This window comes from Nicotiana tomentosiformis, chromosome 2, assembly GCF_000390325.3.
Source record: "Nicotiana tomentosiformis chromosome 2, ASM39032v3, whole genome shotgun sequence".
Lineage (NCBI taxonomy): Eukaryota > Viridiplantae > Streptophyta > Magnoliopsida > Solanales > Solanaceae > Nicotiana > Nicotiana tomentosiformis.
This window is the reverse complement of record NC_090813.1, coordinates 6,659,565-6,677,811: the sequence shown is the minus strand read 5'-3', so window position 1 is coordinate 6,677,811 and position 18,247 is coordinate 6,659,565.

Below are 18,247 nucleotides of genomic sequence, written 5' to 3'. Positions count from 1 at the left end.
GAGAGAGAGAGAGAGAAAGCTAATGACAATCGAACATGAAATAAGCTAGGTTGTTTATATGGGGCTCATTGCTTAATACAATGCATGATTAGAAAACTTCAAAATCAAAGCTACAGAATCCCAATATCAGAAAACTCATTGGCTCCTAATTTCTGCAAAATAGGCAAACAAGACATGCGGATGTACATCATGAGATGCAAAGACCAAATGATAAAAACAACAAAATGCACTGCTAAAAGGTGCATGTAAAACAAGAAAGACGCGAAAAAAGGGTGCAACTTTTTACCTTTTCCATACCTGTGAGAACGAAAAACTGGGTATAAATATAATACTTCACAATAAAACAAGAAAATACATTAAAAAAGGTACAACCTTATACCACGCCAATACCTATGAGACGAAAACTGAGTAAAATATATATCATGTAATTAAAAGAAAAAAAGAAAGGAAAAGGGTACAATATTTTTTTACCTTTTCTAATACCTATGAAAATGATAAAATGTCCAACTTGGAAGGAAAAGGTAGAATCTTGAGAAGCAATGGGAATGAATAAAACAAAGATAAGAAACTCAGAAAGAGCAAGAATTTTTTTGAGTGAGGGATGTAGACTAATTTGAGAGAGAACGCAAAATGTGGGGTTTTATAAAACAAAATTAAGGAAACACAATGGCCATTTGTTTCTCTGTGTAAAACATTCTTTTCTAACTCACAAATTCACTAATTTGTATTCAGAAAATAACAAAAAGGATAGTGATGTACGTTGACTGTCCAGTCCAACGATTAGAAGCATAGTTGACAATGGAAAATAGCCCTCACTTTGGATAATACAACAACATTAGGGGTGTGTTTGGTATGGTGGAAAATATTTTCACGAAAAATGAGTGGTTTATCACTTATTTTTTCTTATTTGGTTGGTGAGTGGAAAATCTTTTCAGAAAATATTTTTTATTATTTGGTTAGAGAGTTAAAAATATTTTTTTATGGTACTCTCCTCACCCCCTTCCCCCAAATTCACATGTTTCCTTGCTCCCCTAGATGAAAAGAAAATACTCATTTGTTGGGAAAAAAAAATCTATCTATAACATAAAAAAGAAAGTACTATTAATAATATTTTTATTTATAGTGGGGTCAATAGTGGGGTGAGGGAGTAGGTTGGTGGGGGTTGGTAGGGATGGGGAATAGGTGGGGAAGGTTGAAAAAGAATTTTGAAAAATATTTTTCCTTCTCTTGATAGGAAAACATTTTCCTTCAATTAAAGGAAAATAAGTTCATGAGAAAAATATTTTCTAAGATATTTAAACCAACCAAACATAGAAAAATTGGAAATAATAAAGTCGGTGTAGCCTCCTTTAATTTCAAATCTTATTTAAAGTTAGTAATTAATAAAACAGGAAAAACCAATAATTTCTTAAACGGAGTGTTGTTTTATGGATTAGACGATGAACCCTTTTTTATTTACCGTGATGACCTTGTAGACTAGTTGAAGGTTGCGATATGAGGATGCTTTTACAAAATATTGTGATATTAATTATGAATTGATGCATTGTATTTTTAATTGTATTTGTGAGGATGGCCAGCCTGTAGGTCCACTTTTAAGTAGTGATTGGGAAAGTGTAAGATGTATTGTGAAATTTCTTGAAATATTTTATGAACTCACCCTGAAGGTATCGGGCACACTTTATATTACATCTAATGTACATTTTCTTGAGATCTGTGTGGTAGGTTCTTCTTTGAAAGAATTGATAGAAAATGAAGATGTTGTCGTACGAGAATTAGCAAAGAACATGAAAGAGAAATTTAACAAGTGTTGGGGTGATCCTCACAAGATGAACAAGATGATATTTATTTCACGTGTGTTGGATCCACGCCACAAGTTTTACTCTCTTTCTTTCGTACTTGCTGCTATGTTTGGAGAAACAAAAGGTGTGAAAATATAAGAGGAAGTGAAGACATACATGAAACTTTGTTCAGTGAGTATGTCAAAATGAATGGTGATTCGTGTCCATCTTTTCCATCTTCAACTTCATCTTCATGTCCATCTTCTCCGTCTTCATTCTCAAAATTCATGCTAGATTTAAAGAGGCATAAGAGTGGTGGAGGTATTGACTCAAAAACAGAGTTGGATAAATATTTGAGTGAAGATATTGAGGAAGAAAAAGATAAATTTGATGTTCTGGGTTGGTGGAAGTTGAACTCACCTAGATTTCCCACTCTTGCTGATATGGCACGTGATGTGCTAACCATACCAATTTCTAGTGTTGCATCTGAATCGGCCTTTAGTACTGGAGGACGCATACTTGATCCATTTAGGAGTTCATTGACTCTTAGGTTGGTTCAAGCTCTTGTGTGTGTCCAAGATTGGCTTCGTAATGAATCAACAACTCCGGTTAAAATTGAGGAAGATTTAGATAATCTTGAACAACTTGAACTGGTAAGACTATCTTTCTTCTCTTATTCTTTGTTTTGATATATATATTTGATAACTTATTTGTATGTTTATTTGGATTCTTTTTATGTTAACATATGTGTGGTTTTAAACTTTCAATAGAAATGGTCAATATTGGAAAAGAGCCTTGCATCGTCGACATATAGTATTGATGAAGATTATTGAACTATATTTTGCTGGTATAATTCTTTCACTATTTATTTTTTTGTCCAGTGTGTTGGTCTTTGATTTTATGTTTTAATTTTTTCACTAAAGTCTAAACCTTTCATTTGTTATTGCAGAAACAAAGGGGAGTAGTACATATAGAATTGGGAGGGAGATGGAAGTTAGAACTCTTTAATATTTTTTTGCCTTCTTGAGTTCATCCTTTAAATAGTGGAATACCTATATCTATTTTGTTGATCTGTTGCCTTGTTGGTACTGCAGTTTATTCAGTTCTGTTGCTACAATTATCAGTTAGTATTATTTAGTTTAACCTTTTGGGTTTGTTTAGTTATGTTGCTACAATTATCAACTAATATTTTTCAGTTTAACCTTTTGAATCCATATTGAATTGTTGATGTTGTTTATCCTTATAGAGTATGTATTTCCTTCTCGTTCTAGCTGGGTAAATCTTTATGGATCAGTTGTTACATCCCCTCTTTATAGAGTATGTTGATGGTTATGCTACACCGATCACTAAGAGATGAACTCATGGAATAAGCATCTTAATATATAAGGCTTACAATCCGAACCGTAATCCGAAATATTTATCCGATCCAAATATCAAAATCCAATCAGAATCGAATTTAATTTAATTTGGATTCGGATTGCAATTTATCAAATCTGAAATCCGATCGGATAGTCCAAAATATGCCAAATCCGATCCATGAATATGCCTACTTGTAGTGGAATAAGAACCCCTAGCTTAATGTGTATACTAGAGGGGTGGTGGAATGGTAAATATTTTTTTATTTTTTTATTTCCAATTTGAGCCTCATAATAGATTATTGGATAGGGAGCACTCTGAATTACATTGTCGTTCGCTGTAATTTATAGTTTTGAAGGAGCAACCATACCACCCAGAAGTGGATCTAAGATTTGAAGGTGTCGGGTATGATAATTTCCTTTAATGTACACCTTGTAATATTAAATATCTAGAGTTTGTTAGAAGCGTTTGTTCGGTTTAATTTTGTTAGCTTATTCGGCAATTTAATTGGTATTTTTTATTTTCAAATATGAAAATTGAATCTCTTTCTCATACCTTACTTGTGAGTTTCACCGGGTATGTTATTGTTTTTGTATGAAAACTACATCTCAAACATCAAGAATCAAATGTAATTAGCATTTAAAAGAAGGAATCATGCTTTTATTATTAACAATACAAGTAAAATCAATATTTTCTCCGGGGAACTACATCTTTTTTTTATATGCTAAAAATAAACTTGCACAAGTAAAATAACATCTTCATAAGGGAATTCCGCCAGTCAGAATAAAAAAAATATTATCAATAAATAAATTATACCTCATAAGTAAATGCACAATTAGATGACTACAAGATCCCAAAAATTAAAATTATAAATCTCATAATTTTCTAGGCAATACCTCCAAAATATTCATAAAAATTTAATAGTAAAGAGATTTAAATTGTATTTAAGAATCATAGAATAGCATAACTTTTTATGTTATAATAAAAAACAATTATGAAAATTAATTTGATTTCAATCCAAAATTTCGACCAAGACCCACGTTTTTTTTTATTTTGAAAGAAAAAATTAAAAGATTTGAGATTAAGAGAAATGCTTATTTTATGAAAATTTTAAATTTTGGAGGCTCTTTTTTAAGTGTTCTTGCTAAAGATCGCAGATAAAATAATAGAATAGAGAAAAAACATATAAAAATAATAAACGACAAAAATTTGGGAGGTAGCCAAAAAAGAAAATGACCGGGACAAGGAAATAAAAAGTAGAATGAAAATGAAAAATGAGACAAGGTTCAAGATAAATTCGAACTTGAATTTTACACACGAGAAAAACTTTCAAAAAGGTCTACCAGACATGACACCTTTATCTAGTTTACGACTGGACAGAATCAAATATTTAACTTAATTTTAAAAAAATTCTACATAAATATATAATAATTTTACCAACTTAGCGGGTGTCATACCACCCGCCATAAAGGGTGAATCCGCCACGGATTCCACCGTATACACAACTGTCTTCTCATAGAGAAAAAAGATCCAACCTACTCCATACTTTTTCCGTACGAAAACTTTTGAGGATCTTAAGCATTGCTACTTTATATGTGAGATTTAGCAGATGCAATAAGGGCCAAAAATTGCCCCTCAACTATCTTTTTTGGTTTCCCATCCGATGTCCGGTATTCATATTTGGGCCCGATTAAATACGGATTCGCACCGAGAAGTCCCACATCGGAGGTAAAACGCTCCCTAACAAAGGCAACTTTATACTCAGGGACTCGAACCCGAGACCTCAAGATTAAGGACTAAGGAGTACTTATCACTCCATCACAACCCTCGTTAGTCCCTTCAACTATCGAAAATAGGATAACTTTAGCCTTCATTTATAGATGGTCCCAAATATATTTAAAATTATTTAACTAATGATATGGACTGCCATGTTGGAGTAAAACATATCGCATCCTTTTCTTATGCTTGTGTCTTCTTTTTCATATCAAAACAATTCTTGCTAGGCTTAATTACTGAAGGATTATATGTGAGATACTCACATTTCACCCCAACATTAAACTGCAGTCAATAACGAGTCTTATAATTTCCAACTCGATTTAGATTGTCCATTTAACTCCAATCTAAATTCTAAAAATTATGTGCATTAGCATATCCTTCTTAAATAATAGTATCTAATAAGAAGCACAGACACAAAAATGAAAATCTTGAGAAATGCCACAGTAAATCGGATGTGAATTATGAAACATTCTGTCTTTAGACATCTAGTCTTTCATTTTAAGGAAGAAAAAAAACGGCTATTACAATCAATTTCTTCTCCACCATATTTTCTAATAAAATTATAAAAACTTAACCAATGCCTTATTCCCAAATCCAACACCCAAATAAAGCATTCAATTTAAATATCTCCATCAGTTATAGCCACAACTTTCTCGAAATCAAGCGATCAGGTATGCACCATTTTTGGAATCAAAATAAGTGATGGTTGTTTTGAGATAAAGAAGTAGATAGAAGATATAAAAAAAGGTGGGGCAAGTTTTATTTCGATGTGGCAATCCTTGTCATCAGTTAAATAATTTTAAAATAGATTAAAGTAATGAAGGTCTATTAATTTTTAAGGGCGGAGATGGCTCAATTTATTAATAGTAGGGATACATTTGGGACCATTTGTAAATTGAGGATAAATTTGTCCCATTTTCAATAGTTGAGGGGCAATTTTGACTTTTTTTCTTTTATATTGGAGATATATGAGCAGCTGAAATAAGTTGTTAATGAGTTAGTAAGATTGCACGCGAAGTGCACGCGAGAGTTGAGAGTACTGAAGCTTATATATTCATCTGTATAATGAGAATATCTTTCTTCTCTTCTTCCCAATTTCTTCTCTCTAGAATGCATGTATACGATTCTATTTTTTTCTCAATTTTGGTCATAATTGAGCTCAATTCAACTTGGTATCAGAGCAGCGATCTTAAGATTCGTTGTTCCAGTGTGAATCTCCGGTGGAATTAGCGAAATTAGGTTCTCAATTGACTGTTCCGACGTGAAATTCCGGCAAAGTTGGCAAAATTAGGGCTTTAATATGAACAAGTCATGGCGGAAAATGAAGTTACATCACTTGATCACAATCATCCCCTTTATCTTCAGGTCGGAGATGCTCCTGGATTAGTTCTGATTCCACTCAAGGCTTAGTGGGCCAGAGAATTATGTCATATGGAGTTAGAGCAATGAAATTGACACTTCGGGGTAAAGGCAAGCTCGGATTTGTGGAGGGAACTTGTGTCAAGGCGACATACAAAGTAGAATTAGCAGAGCAATGGGAGAAATGTAATGCGATAGTCTATCATGGATCAGAAGCATTGTTTCGAGTGAATTGATGCCTAGTATTGTGTATGCTTCAAATGCGAAGAAGGTCATGAGTGAATTTAAGGAGAGATTTGATATATCGAACTTGACGAGAATTTATCATCTCTGGACAGAAATTTCAACTTGCGACAAGGTACAGATTCTGTAACTAGCTATTACTCGAAGATACAAGATCTATGGGGTGAACTAGATGTATTGGCTCATCTACCTTCCTGTGATTGTGAAGAGTCTAGACCATATGTTGAACATCTGAGGTCACAACGTTTCCTGCAATTTCTTATGGGATTAAATGAAAGTTATAGCAGTGTGAGAAGTAACCTCTTGGCTAGGAGACCAGTAGTATCAGTGATCGAGGCTTATGTCACTGTCACTCGGGAGGAAATCCAACAATCCTTAGGAGTGGTTGACATGAACAATGATCCTCTGACTATGTTAGCAAGGAAGACTCGATGATTCAAACCTAAGAAACCAGGGCTTATCTGTGAGCACTGTGGATACAAGAGTCACTTAAAGGAAAACTGTTACAAAATCATTGGGTATCCTCAGGATTTTAAGAGCAAGAAGAAGAATGTGACGCCTACTGGTTTTAAGCCTTTTGCTAACACCACTACAGAGCAGACAATGGATCATCCTCTAAAGGACAATCTGCAGGACATTTTTTCATAGAGCTACAGTACCAACAACTAGTAAGTATGCTTGATAAGTCTTCTATGATATCACGACCCAAAATTCAACTAGTCGTGATGACACCTAACCCAACCCGCTAGGTAAGCCAACTTTCAATTATCCAATTTCAATAACAATTATTAAAGAAATTTAAGTAAATAATTATCTTAACCTTATATATTTTCCAATAACTGGTAGTACAAATCATGAGCTTCTAAAAATAGAGTATACAAAGCGAAAATAAAATAATAACATAGTTTGTTTGAATAATACATAAACAGAGCTTTTATAAATCTAAGGCTACCATGAACAAGAGGCACCTACAACAGGAATGCTAGTACATATTCAAATCATGCAACCATCGAGCACATCAACAACAATAGCCAACATCTGCACGCAATGTACAGAAGTGTAGTATCAGTACAACCGACCTCATGTACTGAGTAAGTAACAAACCTAGCCTTAGGTTGAAAGTAGTGACGAGCTTCTACCAAGGTCGGGTCCAAAACCACTAGTCCACAACAGTCCATAACAACATAAAGTAAATAATACCAGAAGTAACTCAGAGATAAAATGCTCAGCCAAATCATGATTTCAAAAATAATAGTTCTTCCTTTCAAGTACATCAGTGAAAAACCCAAATCGTTTACCGAAATTTTCAAAAATATGAATAAGTTTGAAATCAATAATTTTCTCAAAATTCTTTCAATAATAAATGATATGTTTCATTTTCTTTCCATATAACCCGTGTAAAACAAATGCATACTATGCCCATCTGTCAACATGTGTGAGAAATCATGAATAATGTGATATCGTACAGCATGAGGAAAACACATCTCTATGCATATATGTCGTGTGTGCATGTCAATGCAATGTATCTCAGAGATTGTTCTCATGTACTCACATTCTCAGAATACTCAATCTCATTGTCTCGCATTCTCTCTTACTATGCTCAGCATACTCAATCACTCAATGCTATACAATACCTATTGCGGCATGTAGCCCGATCCCTGTTTATAGTCGACTGCACTCACTAGGGGTATACAGACTCATGAGGGGCTCTTACAGCCCAAGCGCTATAAGCACGGACAACTCACGTGCCATAATATAAATATCTGGATTCGCACGGCCAACTCATGTGCTGCATGACCAACTCACATGCAATAATAATATAAGGACCCGCACGGTCAACTCACCTACAATAATAATATAAGGATCCGCACGGCCAACTCACGTGTTGCACGGCCAACTCACGTGCAATAAGAATAATATATATAAAGCCAACATGGCCTGCTGCGGCGTGCAACCTGATCCCAAAAATATCCTCACAATCAGGCCCTCGGCCTCCCTCAGTCATCAATCTCTCCAGTCTCTCTTTCATGGCTCACAATGTCATGAGAATAACCCAAAATGATGATATGATGTATCAATAAATAACAACAGAGACTGAGATATGATAAGTAATGAAATGAATAAGACTGAGTATAAATTTTTAATTTAAAATAAATATTTCACAATAATACTGGCACATAGCCTCAGCATGATTTTTAATATGCTTTTCAGCTCAATTTCTTTAACTCATAAAATCGCATGGAAAATGCCAAGATCATTTAACTACAAAACTCCACATAAACAATTATTTCACAATTTCTATAGTGCACGCCCACACGCTCGTCACCTAGCATGTGCGTCACCTCCTAACAATTTACGAAATATATATATTCAGGGTTCATACCCTCAACTCCAAGATTAGAAGAGTTACTTACCTCGAACAAGCCAAATCCAATGCCAAGCAAGCTAAACAATGCTCCAGAAATCCCATTATGTGTGTAACACCTTCCAAACGGCTCGATTCTAGTCACAATAATTTGACTCAGTCCACAGTCCACCTAATTTATAAGAATTAATTCCATATCAAAACGCTAATATTTTCCGTAAAATCCGAAATTACGCCCCAAAAATCACCCGTGGGGCTTGTGAACAACTAATTTTTGACCACACCCGAATTTTATACTATTTTAGTGTAAATATTTCTTTTAGATCTAATATTAATATTTTAAACTTTTATCTCACTTTTAGTAGAATTTATCTGAGAAAATTGATATATATATATATATATATATATATATATATATATATATATATATATATATATATATATATATATATATATATATATATATTTAACTATAGTGTAAATATTTAGTTTTCTTATGTATATGATATTTACGTCTCAAAGTAGTTGGCTAATATTTTTAGTTACGTTTACTCTCTTTTCTTTATTTCTTATATATATATATATAAGTCAATAACAAAAAGAACAAAATATTCTATAAAATAAAATAAAAAAGTAAAAGATTTCTCCAAAAACTACCTAAACACTCACGTCCCCAATCCCCTAACTTCTCATTTTTTTTGCTAAACTCCCCTCTCCCTCACGTCCCTTTCCCCACTCCCCCCACTCAGCACTACTTCCTCACATCAATTACTACAACCCACATACATTTATATATAATTGACATCTTGGAACCGAAGGGGGAGGACCGAAAAAATAAAGAGAATTGAGTAAAGAGAAGAAGAAAGATCATTGTTCTTTGAGAGTAACTATTCATTTGGAAAACTATTTAGTTAAGTCAATTAGTGTGAAGTCGGAGTTCGAGATTTCGTTCGCGGTTTCGAGTTCGTGGTTCTAGAAAAGTTAGCATTGCTAGCTTTGGAAATCAGTAGATTGTAGCTGTGATTTTGTTGAAATCTTCACAAAAAGGGTCATCTCCGTCTCTTTAATATTTGGCCTCATTAAATCTTAAGTATGATGAATAATTTGTGTTTTGCTTGAAAATTGATAAATGATCGTTCGAATTTAGAGTCTAACTCAAAAGTGTCATGGAGCCCATTTCATCCATTTTTTGTGCTTAATCTGGCTTTGTTTCTCGTGTGTAAATGTTTGAGTATTTGCTCTAGTCAAAAAAGTTTAAAGCTTTTAAAGATGAGTGCCCAGCATGACATTTTATTCTTTAGTTGTTCTTTTAAAAGTTCTTTCGGAGTATTTGATTAAAGAAATTCTCTAGTCCTTTAAAATATGTGTTGGTTTTGGTCTTTTTTATTGCTTCTAAGTGCCTGCTGTCATTTAATTATTTTCATGTGCTTGAATGTTACTAGCTGTCCGGGGCACTAAATTGCCATGCCATCTTGTTATTTTGATAGATTTGTTTAGATACCTATTGTGATGAATTTGGTTGAGTCACCTATTTAGTTTTGGCCTTTAGGATATAAAAGGAGGCAGTTTTAAACTCACTCAATGAAAGGTTCACATGATACATTTGAGAAGTTAAAATTGGGTGGGGTGCAGTAGTCTTTAGATGGTTTTTTTTATTGCTTTTAATTCACATTTCCCTATTCTACTAGTATTTTAATTTACTTTTCATCTTCTTTAAATGGTTTGGGTGTTATGTGCTGGATGCCTTATTCTGTTGATTTAAAAAATGAATATTCATAGAAAATGCTTCAGGCGCGACTTAATCTATCATCGTGATTGTGTACATGTTCGCGTGACATAATTACGATTTTCAAAATAAATCAAGGTACGCGTTCGCGCGACTTTGGCCAAGCTTTCTTAAATAATTAAGTGTTGTGAATTGTGTACATGTACGCGTGACATGATTCTTGACGCACCAAACAAAAAGAGTACATGTACGCTTGACTCGTTTCGAGATAATTTCATAATTACGAATAATCAAGCAATTAAAAGCGGTAAAAAGGTAAATGTACATAGGTTCTAAAATAAGTAATTAAATAATTTAATTAAGTCATGTATGATTAAAGCGACCGTGCTAAAATCACGAAATCCGAGAGTGCCTCACACCTTCTCTCGGGTTAACAGAATTCCTTACCCGGTCTTTTGTGTTCGCGGACCGTAAAACAGAGTCAAATTTTCTCGATTTGGGATTTAAAATAAACCGGTGACTTGGGACACCAGAAATTATCCCAAGTGGCGACTCTGAATCTAATAAATAATCTCATTTCGATTAATATCACTTAAATTGGAAAAATCCCTTTGGCTGCCTATCCCTAGGGAAAAAGGGGGTGTGACAGCTCTGACGACTCTGCTGGGGAACAGAACCCAGAATCTCTGGTTCAGGGTTCAGAATTCGAGCTTGTAATGTGATATATACTTGGCTTTATTGATTTGATGTTATTACTGTGTCTTTGGGCATAATGTGCTAATTACCGCTTTGATATTATTTGAACTGTATTAAATTGTCTTCTTACGCCTCCCTTCTGAGTCTTCTGAATTTATGGTGCACACGTGCGCGTGGCCCACTTTTCTGTTAGAAGTCATATCAATTAGAACGAGGCTGGGTCAGTAACTAGGCCGGGTAGACTTTCGTGCTCCCGGTACATTGCTCCCACCTCGGCTCGAGTTGTCCGCTTGGGTAAACCATGTCTAGAACACACCCCCAAGTTTAAACCTAGAATAACATGGCCTCATGCCGGATCCCTAGTAGGTACGTTTGTTTGTATCACGTGTATTTGACTTTGGGGACTCAACACAGGGGTTGTGTCCGTCTAGGACAGGTGTACCCGAAATTACAAGACCATCCCGATGCATCTTATGTGCTACTTATGCATTATGTTTGATTTGAATTGTGCATGTTGACTGATTTCTAAAATAAAATAAAAATATAAAAATATTGAGGGAAAACCAGAAACTAGAAAATATGAGGGAGAAAATTTACCCGATTTTCGAAAATCTCAGTATTTACCCAAAAAAAAGCCTGAATTTTTCAAAAAAAGTGTCATCTTATTTCTGAAATATTTACGAACTACGCGGGTCTGATTCTCACCGGATGTGAGATACGTAGGCAACCTTCATAGGGTTCGGCCCCATTTTATAAAATAACAAAAAAAAAATATGTCTAGTGTTTTTTTTTTTAAATAAAAAATAAATAAGCAGACCCAGCTTCAGTTAATCCCAAATCGTTCCTGTCGGAATAGCCTTAGAACATCTTCAAAATTGTTGAAGGGCTGTTCTCGCAAGAACGGACGTGTCTGTCAATTGGGAATCACTTTTACCATAGTGCCCTTCCCCCGGCCCTAAAGTTATCCTTGAAAGTAAGAAGGGGCCATAGTTGCGAAAATAACCACCATTTCTTCGGTCACAATTGGACAAATAGCTCCCCTTCTCGTTGATTTTTCTTAAAATTGAGTTATTTACAAAAGATTGTTTGCAAAATGAGTGCATTGGTTCTGTCTCTTGAGACTAGTGTCAACCCTAACCTTAACCACCCACAGGTACAAAATGAACATTGTCCAGAACACACCGTTCACAGTTGTAGACGAGGCTCCACTTCAGCTTCAGATGTAGTGGTATGATTTAGGAGAAGATGGTTAGAAATGGGTCACCAAGCACCTGGGAGCCCTCACTGATATTATGAAAATTAAACCACGGGACGATTTGATTGAGGCACTAGTGACTTTTTGGGACCCTGTTTACAATGTCTTTCGCTTCTCCGATTTTGAGCTAACTCCCACTTTAGAAGAGATAGCTGGATATTCCGGGTTTGGCAGGGATTTGAGGAAACAGGAGCTCATATTCCCGAGGGCTCTTTCTGTACACCGATTCTTCGATCTTCTGAACATTAGTAAGCAAATTAGAAAGACCAACGTAGTCAAAGGGTGTTGTTCTTTCTACTTCCTGTACTCTAGGTTCGGGCAGCCAAATGGGTTTGAAATGCATGAAAAGGGCCTTAACAACAAACAGAACAAAGACACATGGCAGATTCATCGTCGCTTCGCCTTCATAGTGGCATTTCTGGGAATTATGGTCTTCCCAAACGAGGAGCGGACAATTGATAACCGCATAGCCAGGGTTGTACAGGTCCTCACTACCAAAGAACATCACACTCTTGCCCCGATCATTCTATCAAACATTTATCAGGCATTGACTTTGTGCAAGTCCGGGGCAAAATTCTTCGAAGGGTGCAATATTTTGTTACAAATGTGGTTGATTGAGCATCTCCGACATCACCCCAAGTTCATGAGCTATGGTCCGAGCAAGGACAATTTCATTGAGAGTTACGAAGAAAGAGTAAAAGATTACAACTCTCCAGAAGGGGTGGAAGCCTGGATATCCCACCTAAGATCTTTAAATGCAAGTCAAATTGAGTGGACTTTGGGATGGCTCCCGGTAAGAGAGGTGATACACATGTCGGCCCTACAAAATTATTTGCTACTATTGGGTTTGAGAAGTGTCCAACCGTATGCGCCACACAGAGTTCTAAGATAGCTAGGGAGGTACCAAGTAGTACCCGAGGATGAAGATTTGAGTGTGCAAGTGATTGAGCTACACCCCGAAGCCCCACTCCCCGAAGCTTTAATCCAGCAGATTTGGAATGGTTGTCGCTACTTGAAAGATGATACTCAAGTGCCAGATCCTGCGAGAGGTAAGGTAGATCCGGGTTATGCTATATGGTTTGGGAAGAGGTCTCGAGTGGATGATGAGCCAGAGCCCAAAAGGCCCACAAAAAGGTCGTATGTTCAAGCCTTTGATGATAAAATCCAAGAACGGTTGGCCTGTGGTGAACGGGAAAAGGGATACAAAACAACTATTCATGCCTTAGAAGAAAGGTTGAGAAACCTCAATTTTGAGAAAGACTTGCAAGAACAAGAAGCCGAAGGGGAAACGAAGAGTCTGATCCGCAAAAATGAATCCCTTCGTGCCCAACTTCAACAGATGAAGAAAGCCTCTAAAGTGCCAGTGAAAAGTTAGAAAGACCAGAGAACCATTGCCAATCTGATGGAAAAGGTGCAAGATTATGATTCCCTCTTGGCAAAGACTGAAAAGGCGTTGGACAAAGCCAAGGAAAAGATCGTACAGTTAAATGAGAAGACCGAATCAAGTAAGGATCGCCAAGTAACAAAATTTGAAGAAGAGAGGGCTCAATTCGAGAGAGAGAGAGAGAAGGCCCATTGGGTAAGTTCAGAAGCTCAGCTCCATGCACAGTTGGAAGAAATGAGAAGGTACAATAGAGAATACCAGCATGCAGATTTTGATAGGGAGATGGCTCAGGCGAGACTCGAGCAGGCTAGACTTCGGGCTCAGTTGGAGTCAGCCTTAGATCGCGAGGGCCACATAAGGGAGATAGCCACCGCTCGCCAGTAGCAGTTACAAGATCGAGACCAGAATTTCCAGTACTTCAAAGAGCAAGTCCATAATTTGGCTATTTATACCGCTCAAAGTTGTGTGAACTGCCAAGGGATGGATTATGAGAAGTTTTTGGAGCATGCACCTACTTTTGCCCGTCATCTTGCAGCAGAGTTAGAAAGGATGTACTGTACATTAGGGGGTCAACCAGGGCAAGCCCCACCATGAGCAGATGTTCCAGTGTTTGAAAGCAGGAAGATTGTGGAGTTGAAATATAGTCATAGTTGTTAGAATTTTTCATGTAGTAGTTATGTTTTAGTTTGAGTCATTGTTGAATCTTTAAAATCACTGTCTTTTAGTCTTGTCAGAGTCTGGTAAGTCATTTTCAATGTAATGTCCTTTCTGTTATTGTATTATTTCGTTTTGTTAAAAAAAAAAACTATTATTGTTTTCCCCTGAACTACGTAATGGTCTGATTCATGCGGTGTCATGATACGTAGGCAATCCTCGTCGGATGCGATCATAATGATAATTAATCTAAAAAAAATGAAAAAAAAGAGCATTAAATTCAAGATGAAAATAAACCAATAAATCAATAAGTCGGGATGAAGCATAAAGCCTTCCAAGATCATTTTAGAAATGAAAATGGCATTAGGTGCATGACATATAATGTGATTAATATCTGCAAAATGCCTAACTCTAACACGTTTGTTGTTTGTCATTTTAAAAGATAAAGTAAAACAGAGGTGGTTGGTTTGTGGTTTAAACTGGCGACTCACCCTTACAACACGATATCAAAAGGAAAAAATAGAATAGCAAACAACAGTGAGAATGAGTCAGATAATGATGATGTCCATGGACAATTGGTTGAACAAGGTTCAGGACTGGTTGAAGAAGTAAGAGTGTTGAAGCAACAATTGGCAGAGATGTACCAAGCCTGGGTAAATGGATAAGCATCGCCCTCACTACCCATAGGGCCTTCGGATAATCTTCATAATGTGTCAGTTGACACTCAAGTGCCTATCTCCATAACAAGTAACCCATTATACCAACCTGGATTCAGTCCGAGCATTAACCTTCCCACTATCCCCAGTACCTCCATTCCACGTCCTCTAATCGCACCCCTCAGAAATGACCCACCTACTATATCCATTGTCCATACTTTCACTGTCCCTCAACCGGCTCTTGCTCAAAAGTCCAATAATGATCCACAACTAGATGCTCATGATGCCCAATATTACTCTCCAGAACTAACTTTAAAGGTTCCAGATTCATACAAGCATACTCCTCATAACGTGTTCCCAATTGAGATCGAAAAGCCCAAAAAGAATATGGAACAAGAGGAAATAACTAGAAAAATGAAGAGCTTGGAACAAACCATGAGAAACATACAGGGTTTGGGGGGCCATAAGAGTGTTTCATTTAACGATCTATGCATGTTTCCTCATGTTCATTTGCCACCCGGCTTCAAGACCCCCAAGTTTGACAAGTATGATGGGCATGGTGATCCCGTTGCCCATTTGAAGAGGTATTGTAACCAATTAAGGGGAGCGGGAGGCAAAGAAGAATTGCTCATGGCTTATTTTGGGGAAAGTTTGACAGGAATTGCTTCAAAGTGGTTCATAGATCAAGACATCTCTCACTGGCACGTTTGGAATGACATGGCTCAAGATTTTGTCCAACAGTTTCAGTATAATATTGATATAGTGCCAGACCGCTCCTCTCTCGTCAATATAAAGAAGAAACAACAGAAAGCTTTAGAGAATATGCAATTAAGTGGAGAGAGCAGGCTGCTAGGGTCAAACCACCAATGAAAGAGGCAGAAATGATTGACTATTTTCTCCAAGCTCAGGATCCTGATTACCTCCATTACATGTTGGCCGCCATTGGTAAACCTTTCGCTGAGGCAATTAAGATTGGTGAAATAGTTGAGAATGGCATGAAGTCAGGCAAAATTGTGAGTCAGGCAGCCCTTAAGGCGACCACACAAGCAATTCAAAGCTGGTCAGGCAGTTTCGAAAATCAGAAAAAGAAGGAGGAAGGATCCATGATGGCATCTGGGTTCGGGGGAGTTCAAAGAGGAATAGCTCCTTCTTACGTGCAATTCCAACAAGGACAATCCAATTCTCCTCAACATTATTATCTGCCTCAAGGTCCCCGATATTCAGTTCCCCTGCAACAATACACAGTGTTTAATGCTCAGGCTTATGCTAGGCCTCCCAATCACCAACAATGGCGGGCACCGATTCCACAAGGCTCCCGTCAACTCCGGCCGAATTTTCAGGCACCATATAATCCTCATCCCCGACAAGAATATATGAGAGAACAGGAGCCAAAGAAAGAGTTCACCCCAATTGGAGAATCGTATACAAGCCTATTTCGAAAGTTAATGCAGTTGAAGTTGATTGAACCTATTATGCCACGTTATGTGAATCAAAATTCAAAAGGTTTTGACTCAAATGCAAGATGTGAGTATCACTCTAGCACCCAAGGGCATAGTACCAAAAATTGTTGGACATTAAAGAAAGCCATTGAAAATTTGATTGAATCAAAGGCAATTATGGTAACAAACAATGAGGATACTCCTAATATCACAAACAATCCGCTCCCAACTCATGATAATACACATTTTATTGGGATGATTTGTGATGATCGGGATTATAAGCAGTCTGGCAAGACAGAGATGGTTGTTCGAACCATAGGTCCAGAACCAAAAGTGATAGTGAGCCCACCGCAATTGGCATCGTTGATGGTGAAAGGTGCGAGTTCTAGTTTAAACTTGGCATGTTCTGAAAAAATGATTCTCTATGTTCCTGGAAGCACAAAAAAGGTTGAGGTTCAATTGGGTGGGCCAAAACTTTACATCTCCGGGGGCATTCAAAAGATCATTCCGAATAATGGTTTGAGGAATATAACAGAGCCAGTCATGATCTGACCTGTTGCCCAACTCCTAGTGACAAACATAAAAGCTATTCCCTGGAATTATAACAAGACTGTCATAACATACAAAGGAAAAGAGATAATTGAAGAAACATGTGAAATGGGGGGCTTGACCCGCTCTGGAAGGTGTTATTCACCAAAGGAATTGAGAAAAGCTAAGCAAGCCAGGGAAAGTCACTTGCCAGATAAAGAACCCGTCGCAGAAAAAGAAGCGGAGGAATTCCTTAAGAAGATGAAAATGCAAGACTACTCAATCATTGACCAACTAAGGAAAACTCCTGCTCAGATATCTTTGTTATATCTGCTTTTGCATTCAGAAGAGCATCGTCGTGTGTTGATCAAAACTCTGAATGAGGCATATGTCTCAGAAAAGACAACGGTGAATCAGCTAGAAAAAATAGCTGAAAGATTCTTTGAAGTAAATAGAATTACTTTCAGCGATGATGATTTGCCTGAGGAAGGGGATGGCCACAATAGAGCTTTGCATCTTATGGTCAAATGTGAAGGGCACTACGTAAAAGGAGTCATGATTGACGGAGGCTCAAGTGTAGATGTGTGTCCTCTTTCTACTCTACAACAGCTGAACATCGACACTAACAGAATTCGAACCAGTAATGTCAGCATCAGAGCTTTTGATGGTTCAAAAAGAGACACTATTGGGGAAATCGAACTCACCATGACAATCGGCCCGGTTGATTTTAACATTGTCTTTCAAGTGTTAGATATGGAAACTTCCTATAATTTTCTTTTGGGAAGGCCGTGGATCCATATGGCCAGAGCTGTACCATCCACCCTACATCAAATGGTCAAATTCGAGTGTGACGGGCAAGAAATTATTGTTCATGGGGAGGACGACTCATCCGTCTATAAAGACCCGTCCATTCCATATATCGAGGCCGAGGAAAGATGTGAATCCATCATATATCAAGCATTTGAAGTGATTGAGGTGGACCAAGTGGAAGAAGGAAAACCAATTCTGCATCCCCGTCTTTCAGCCACATCT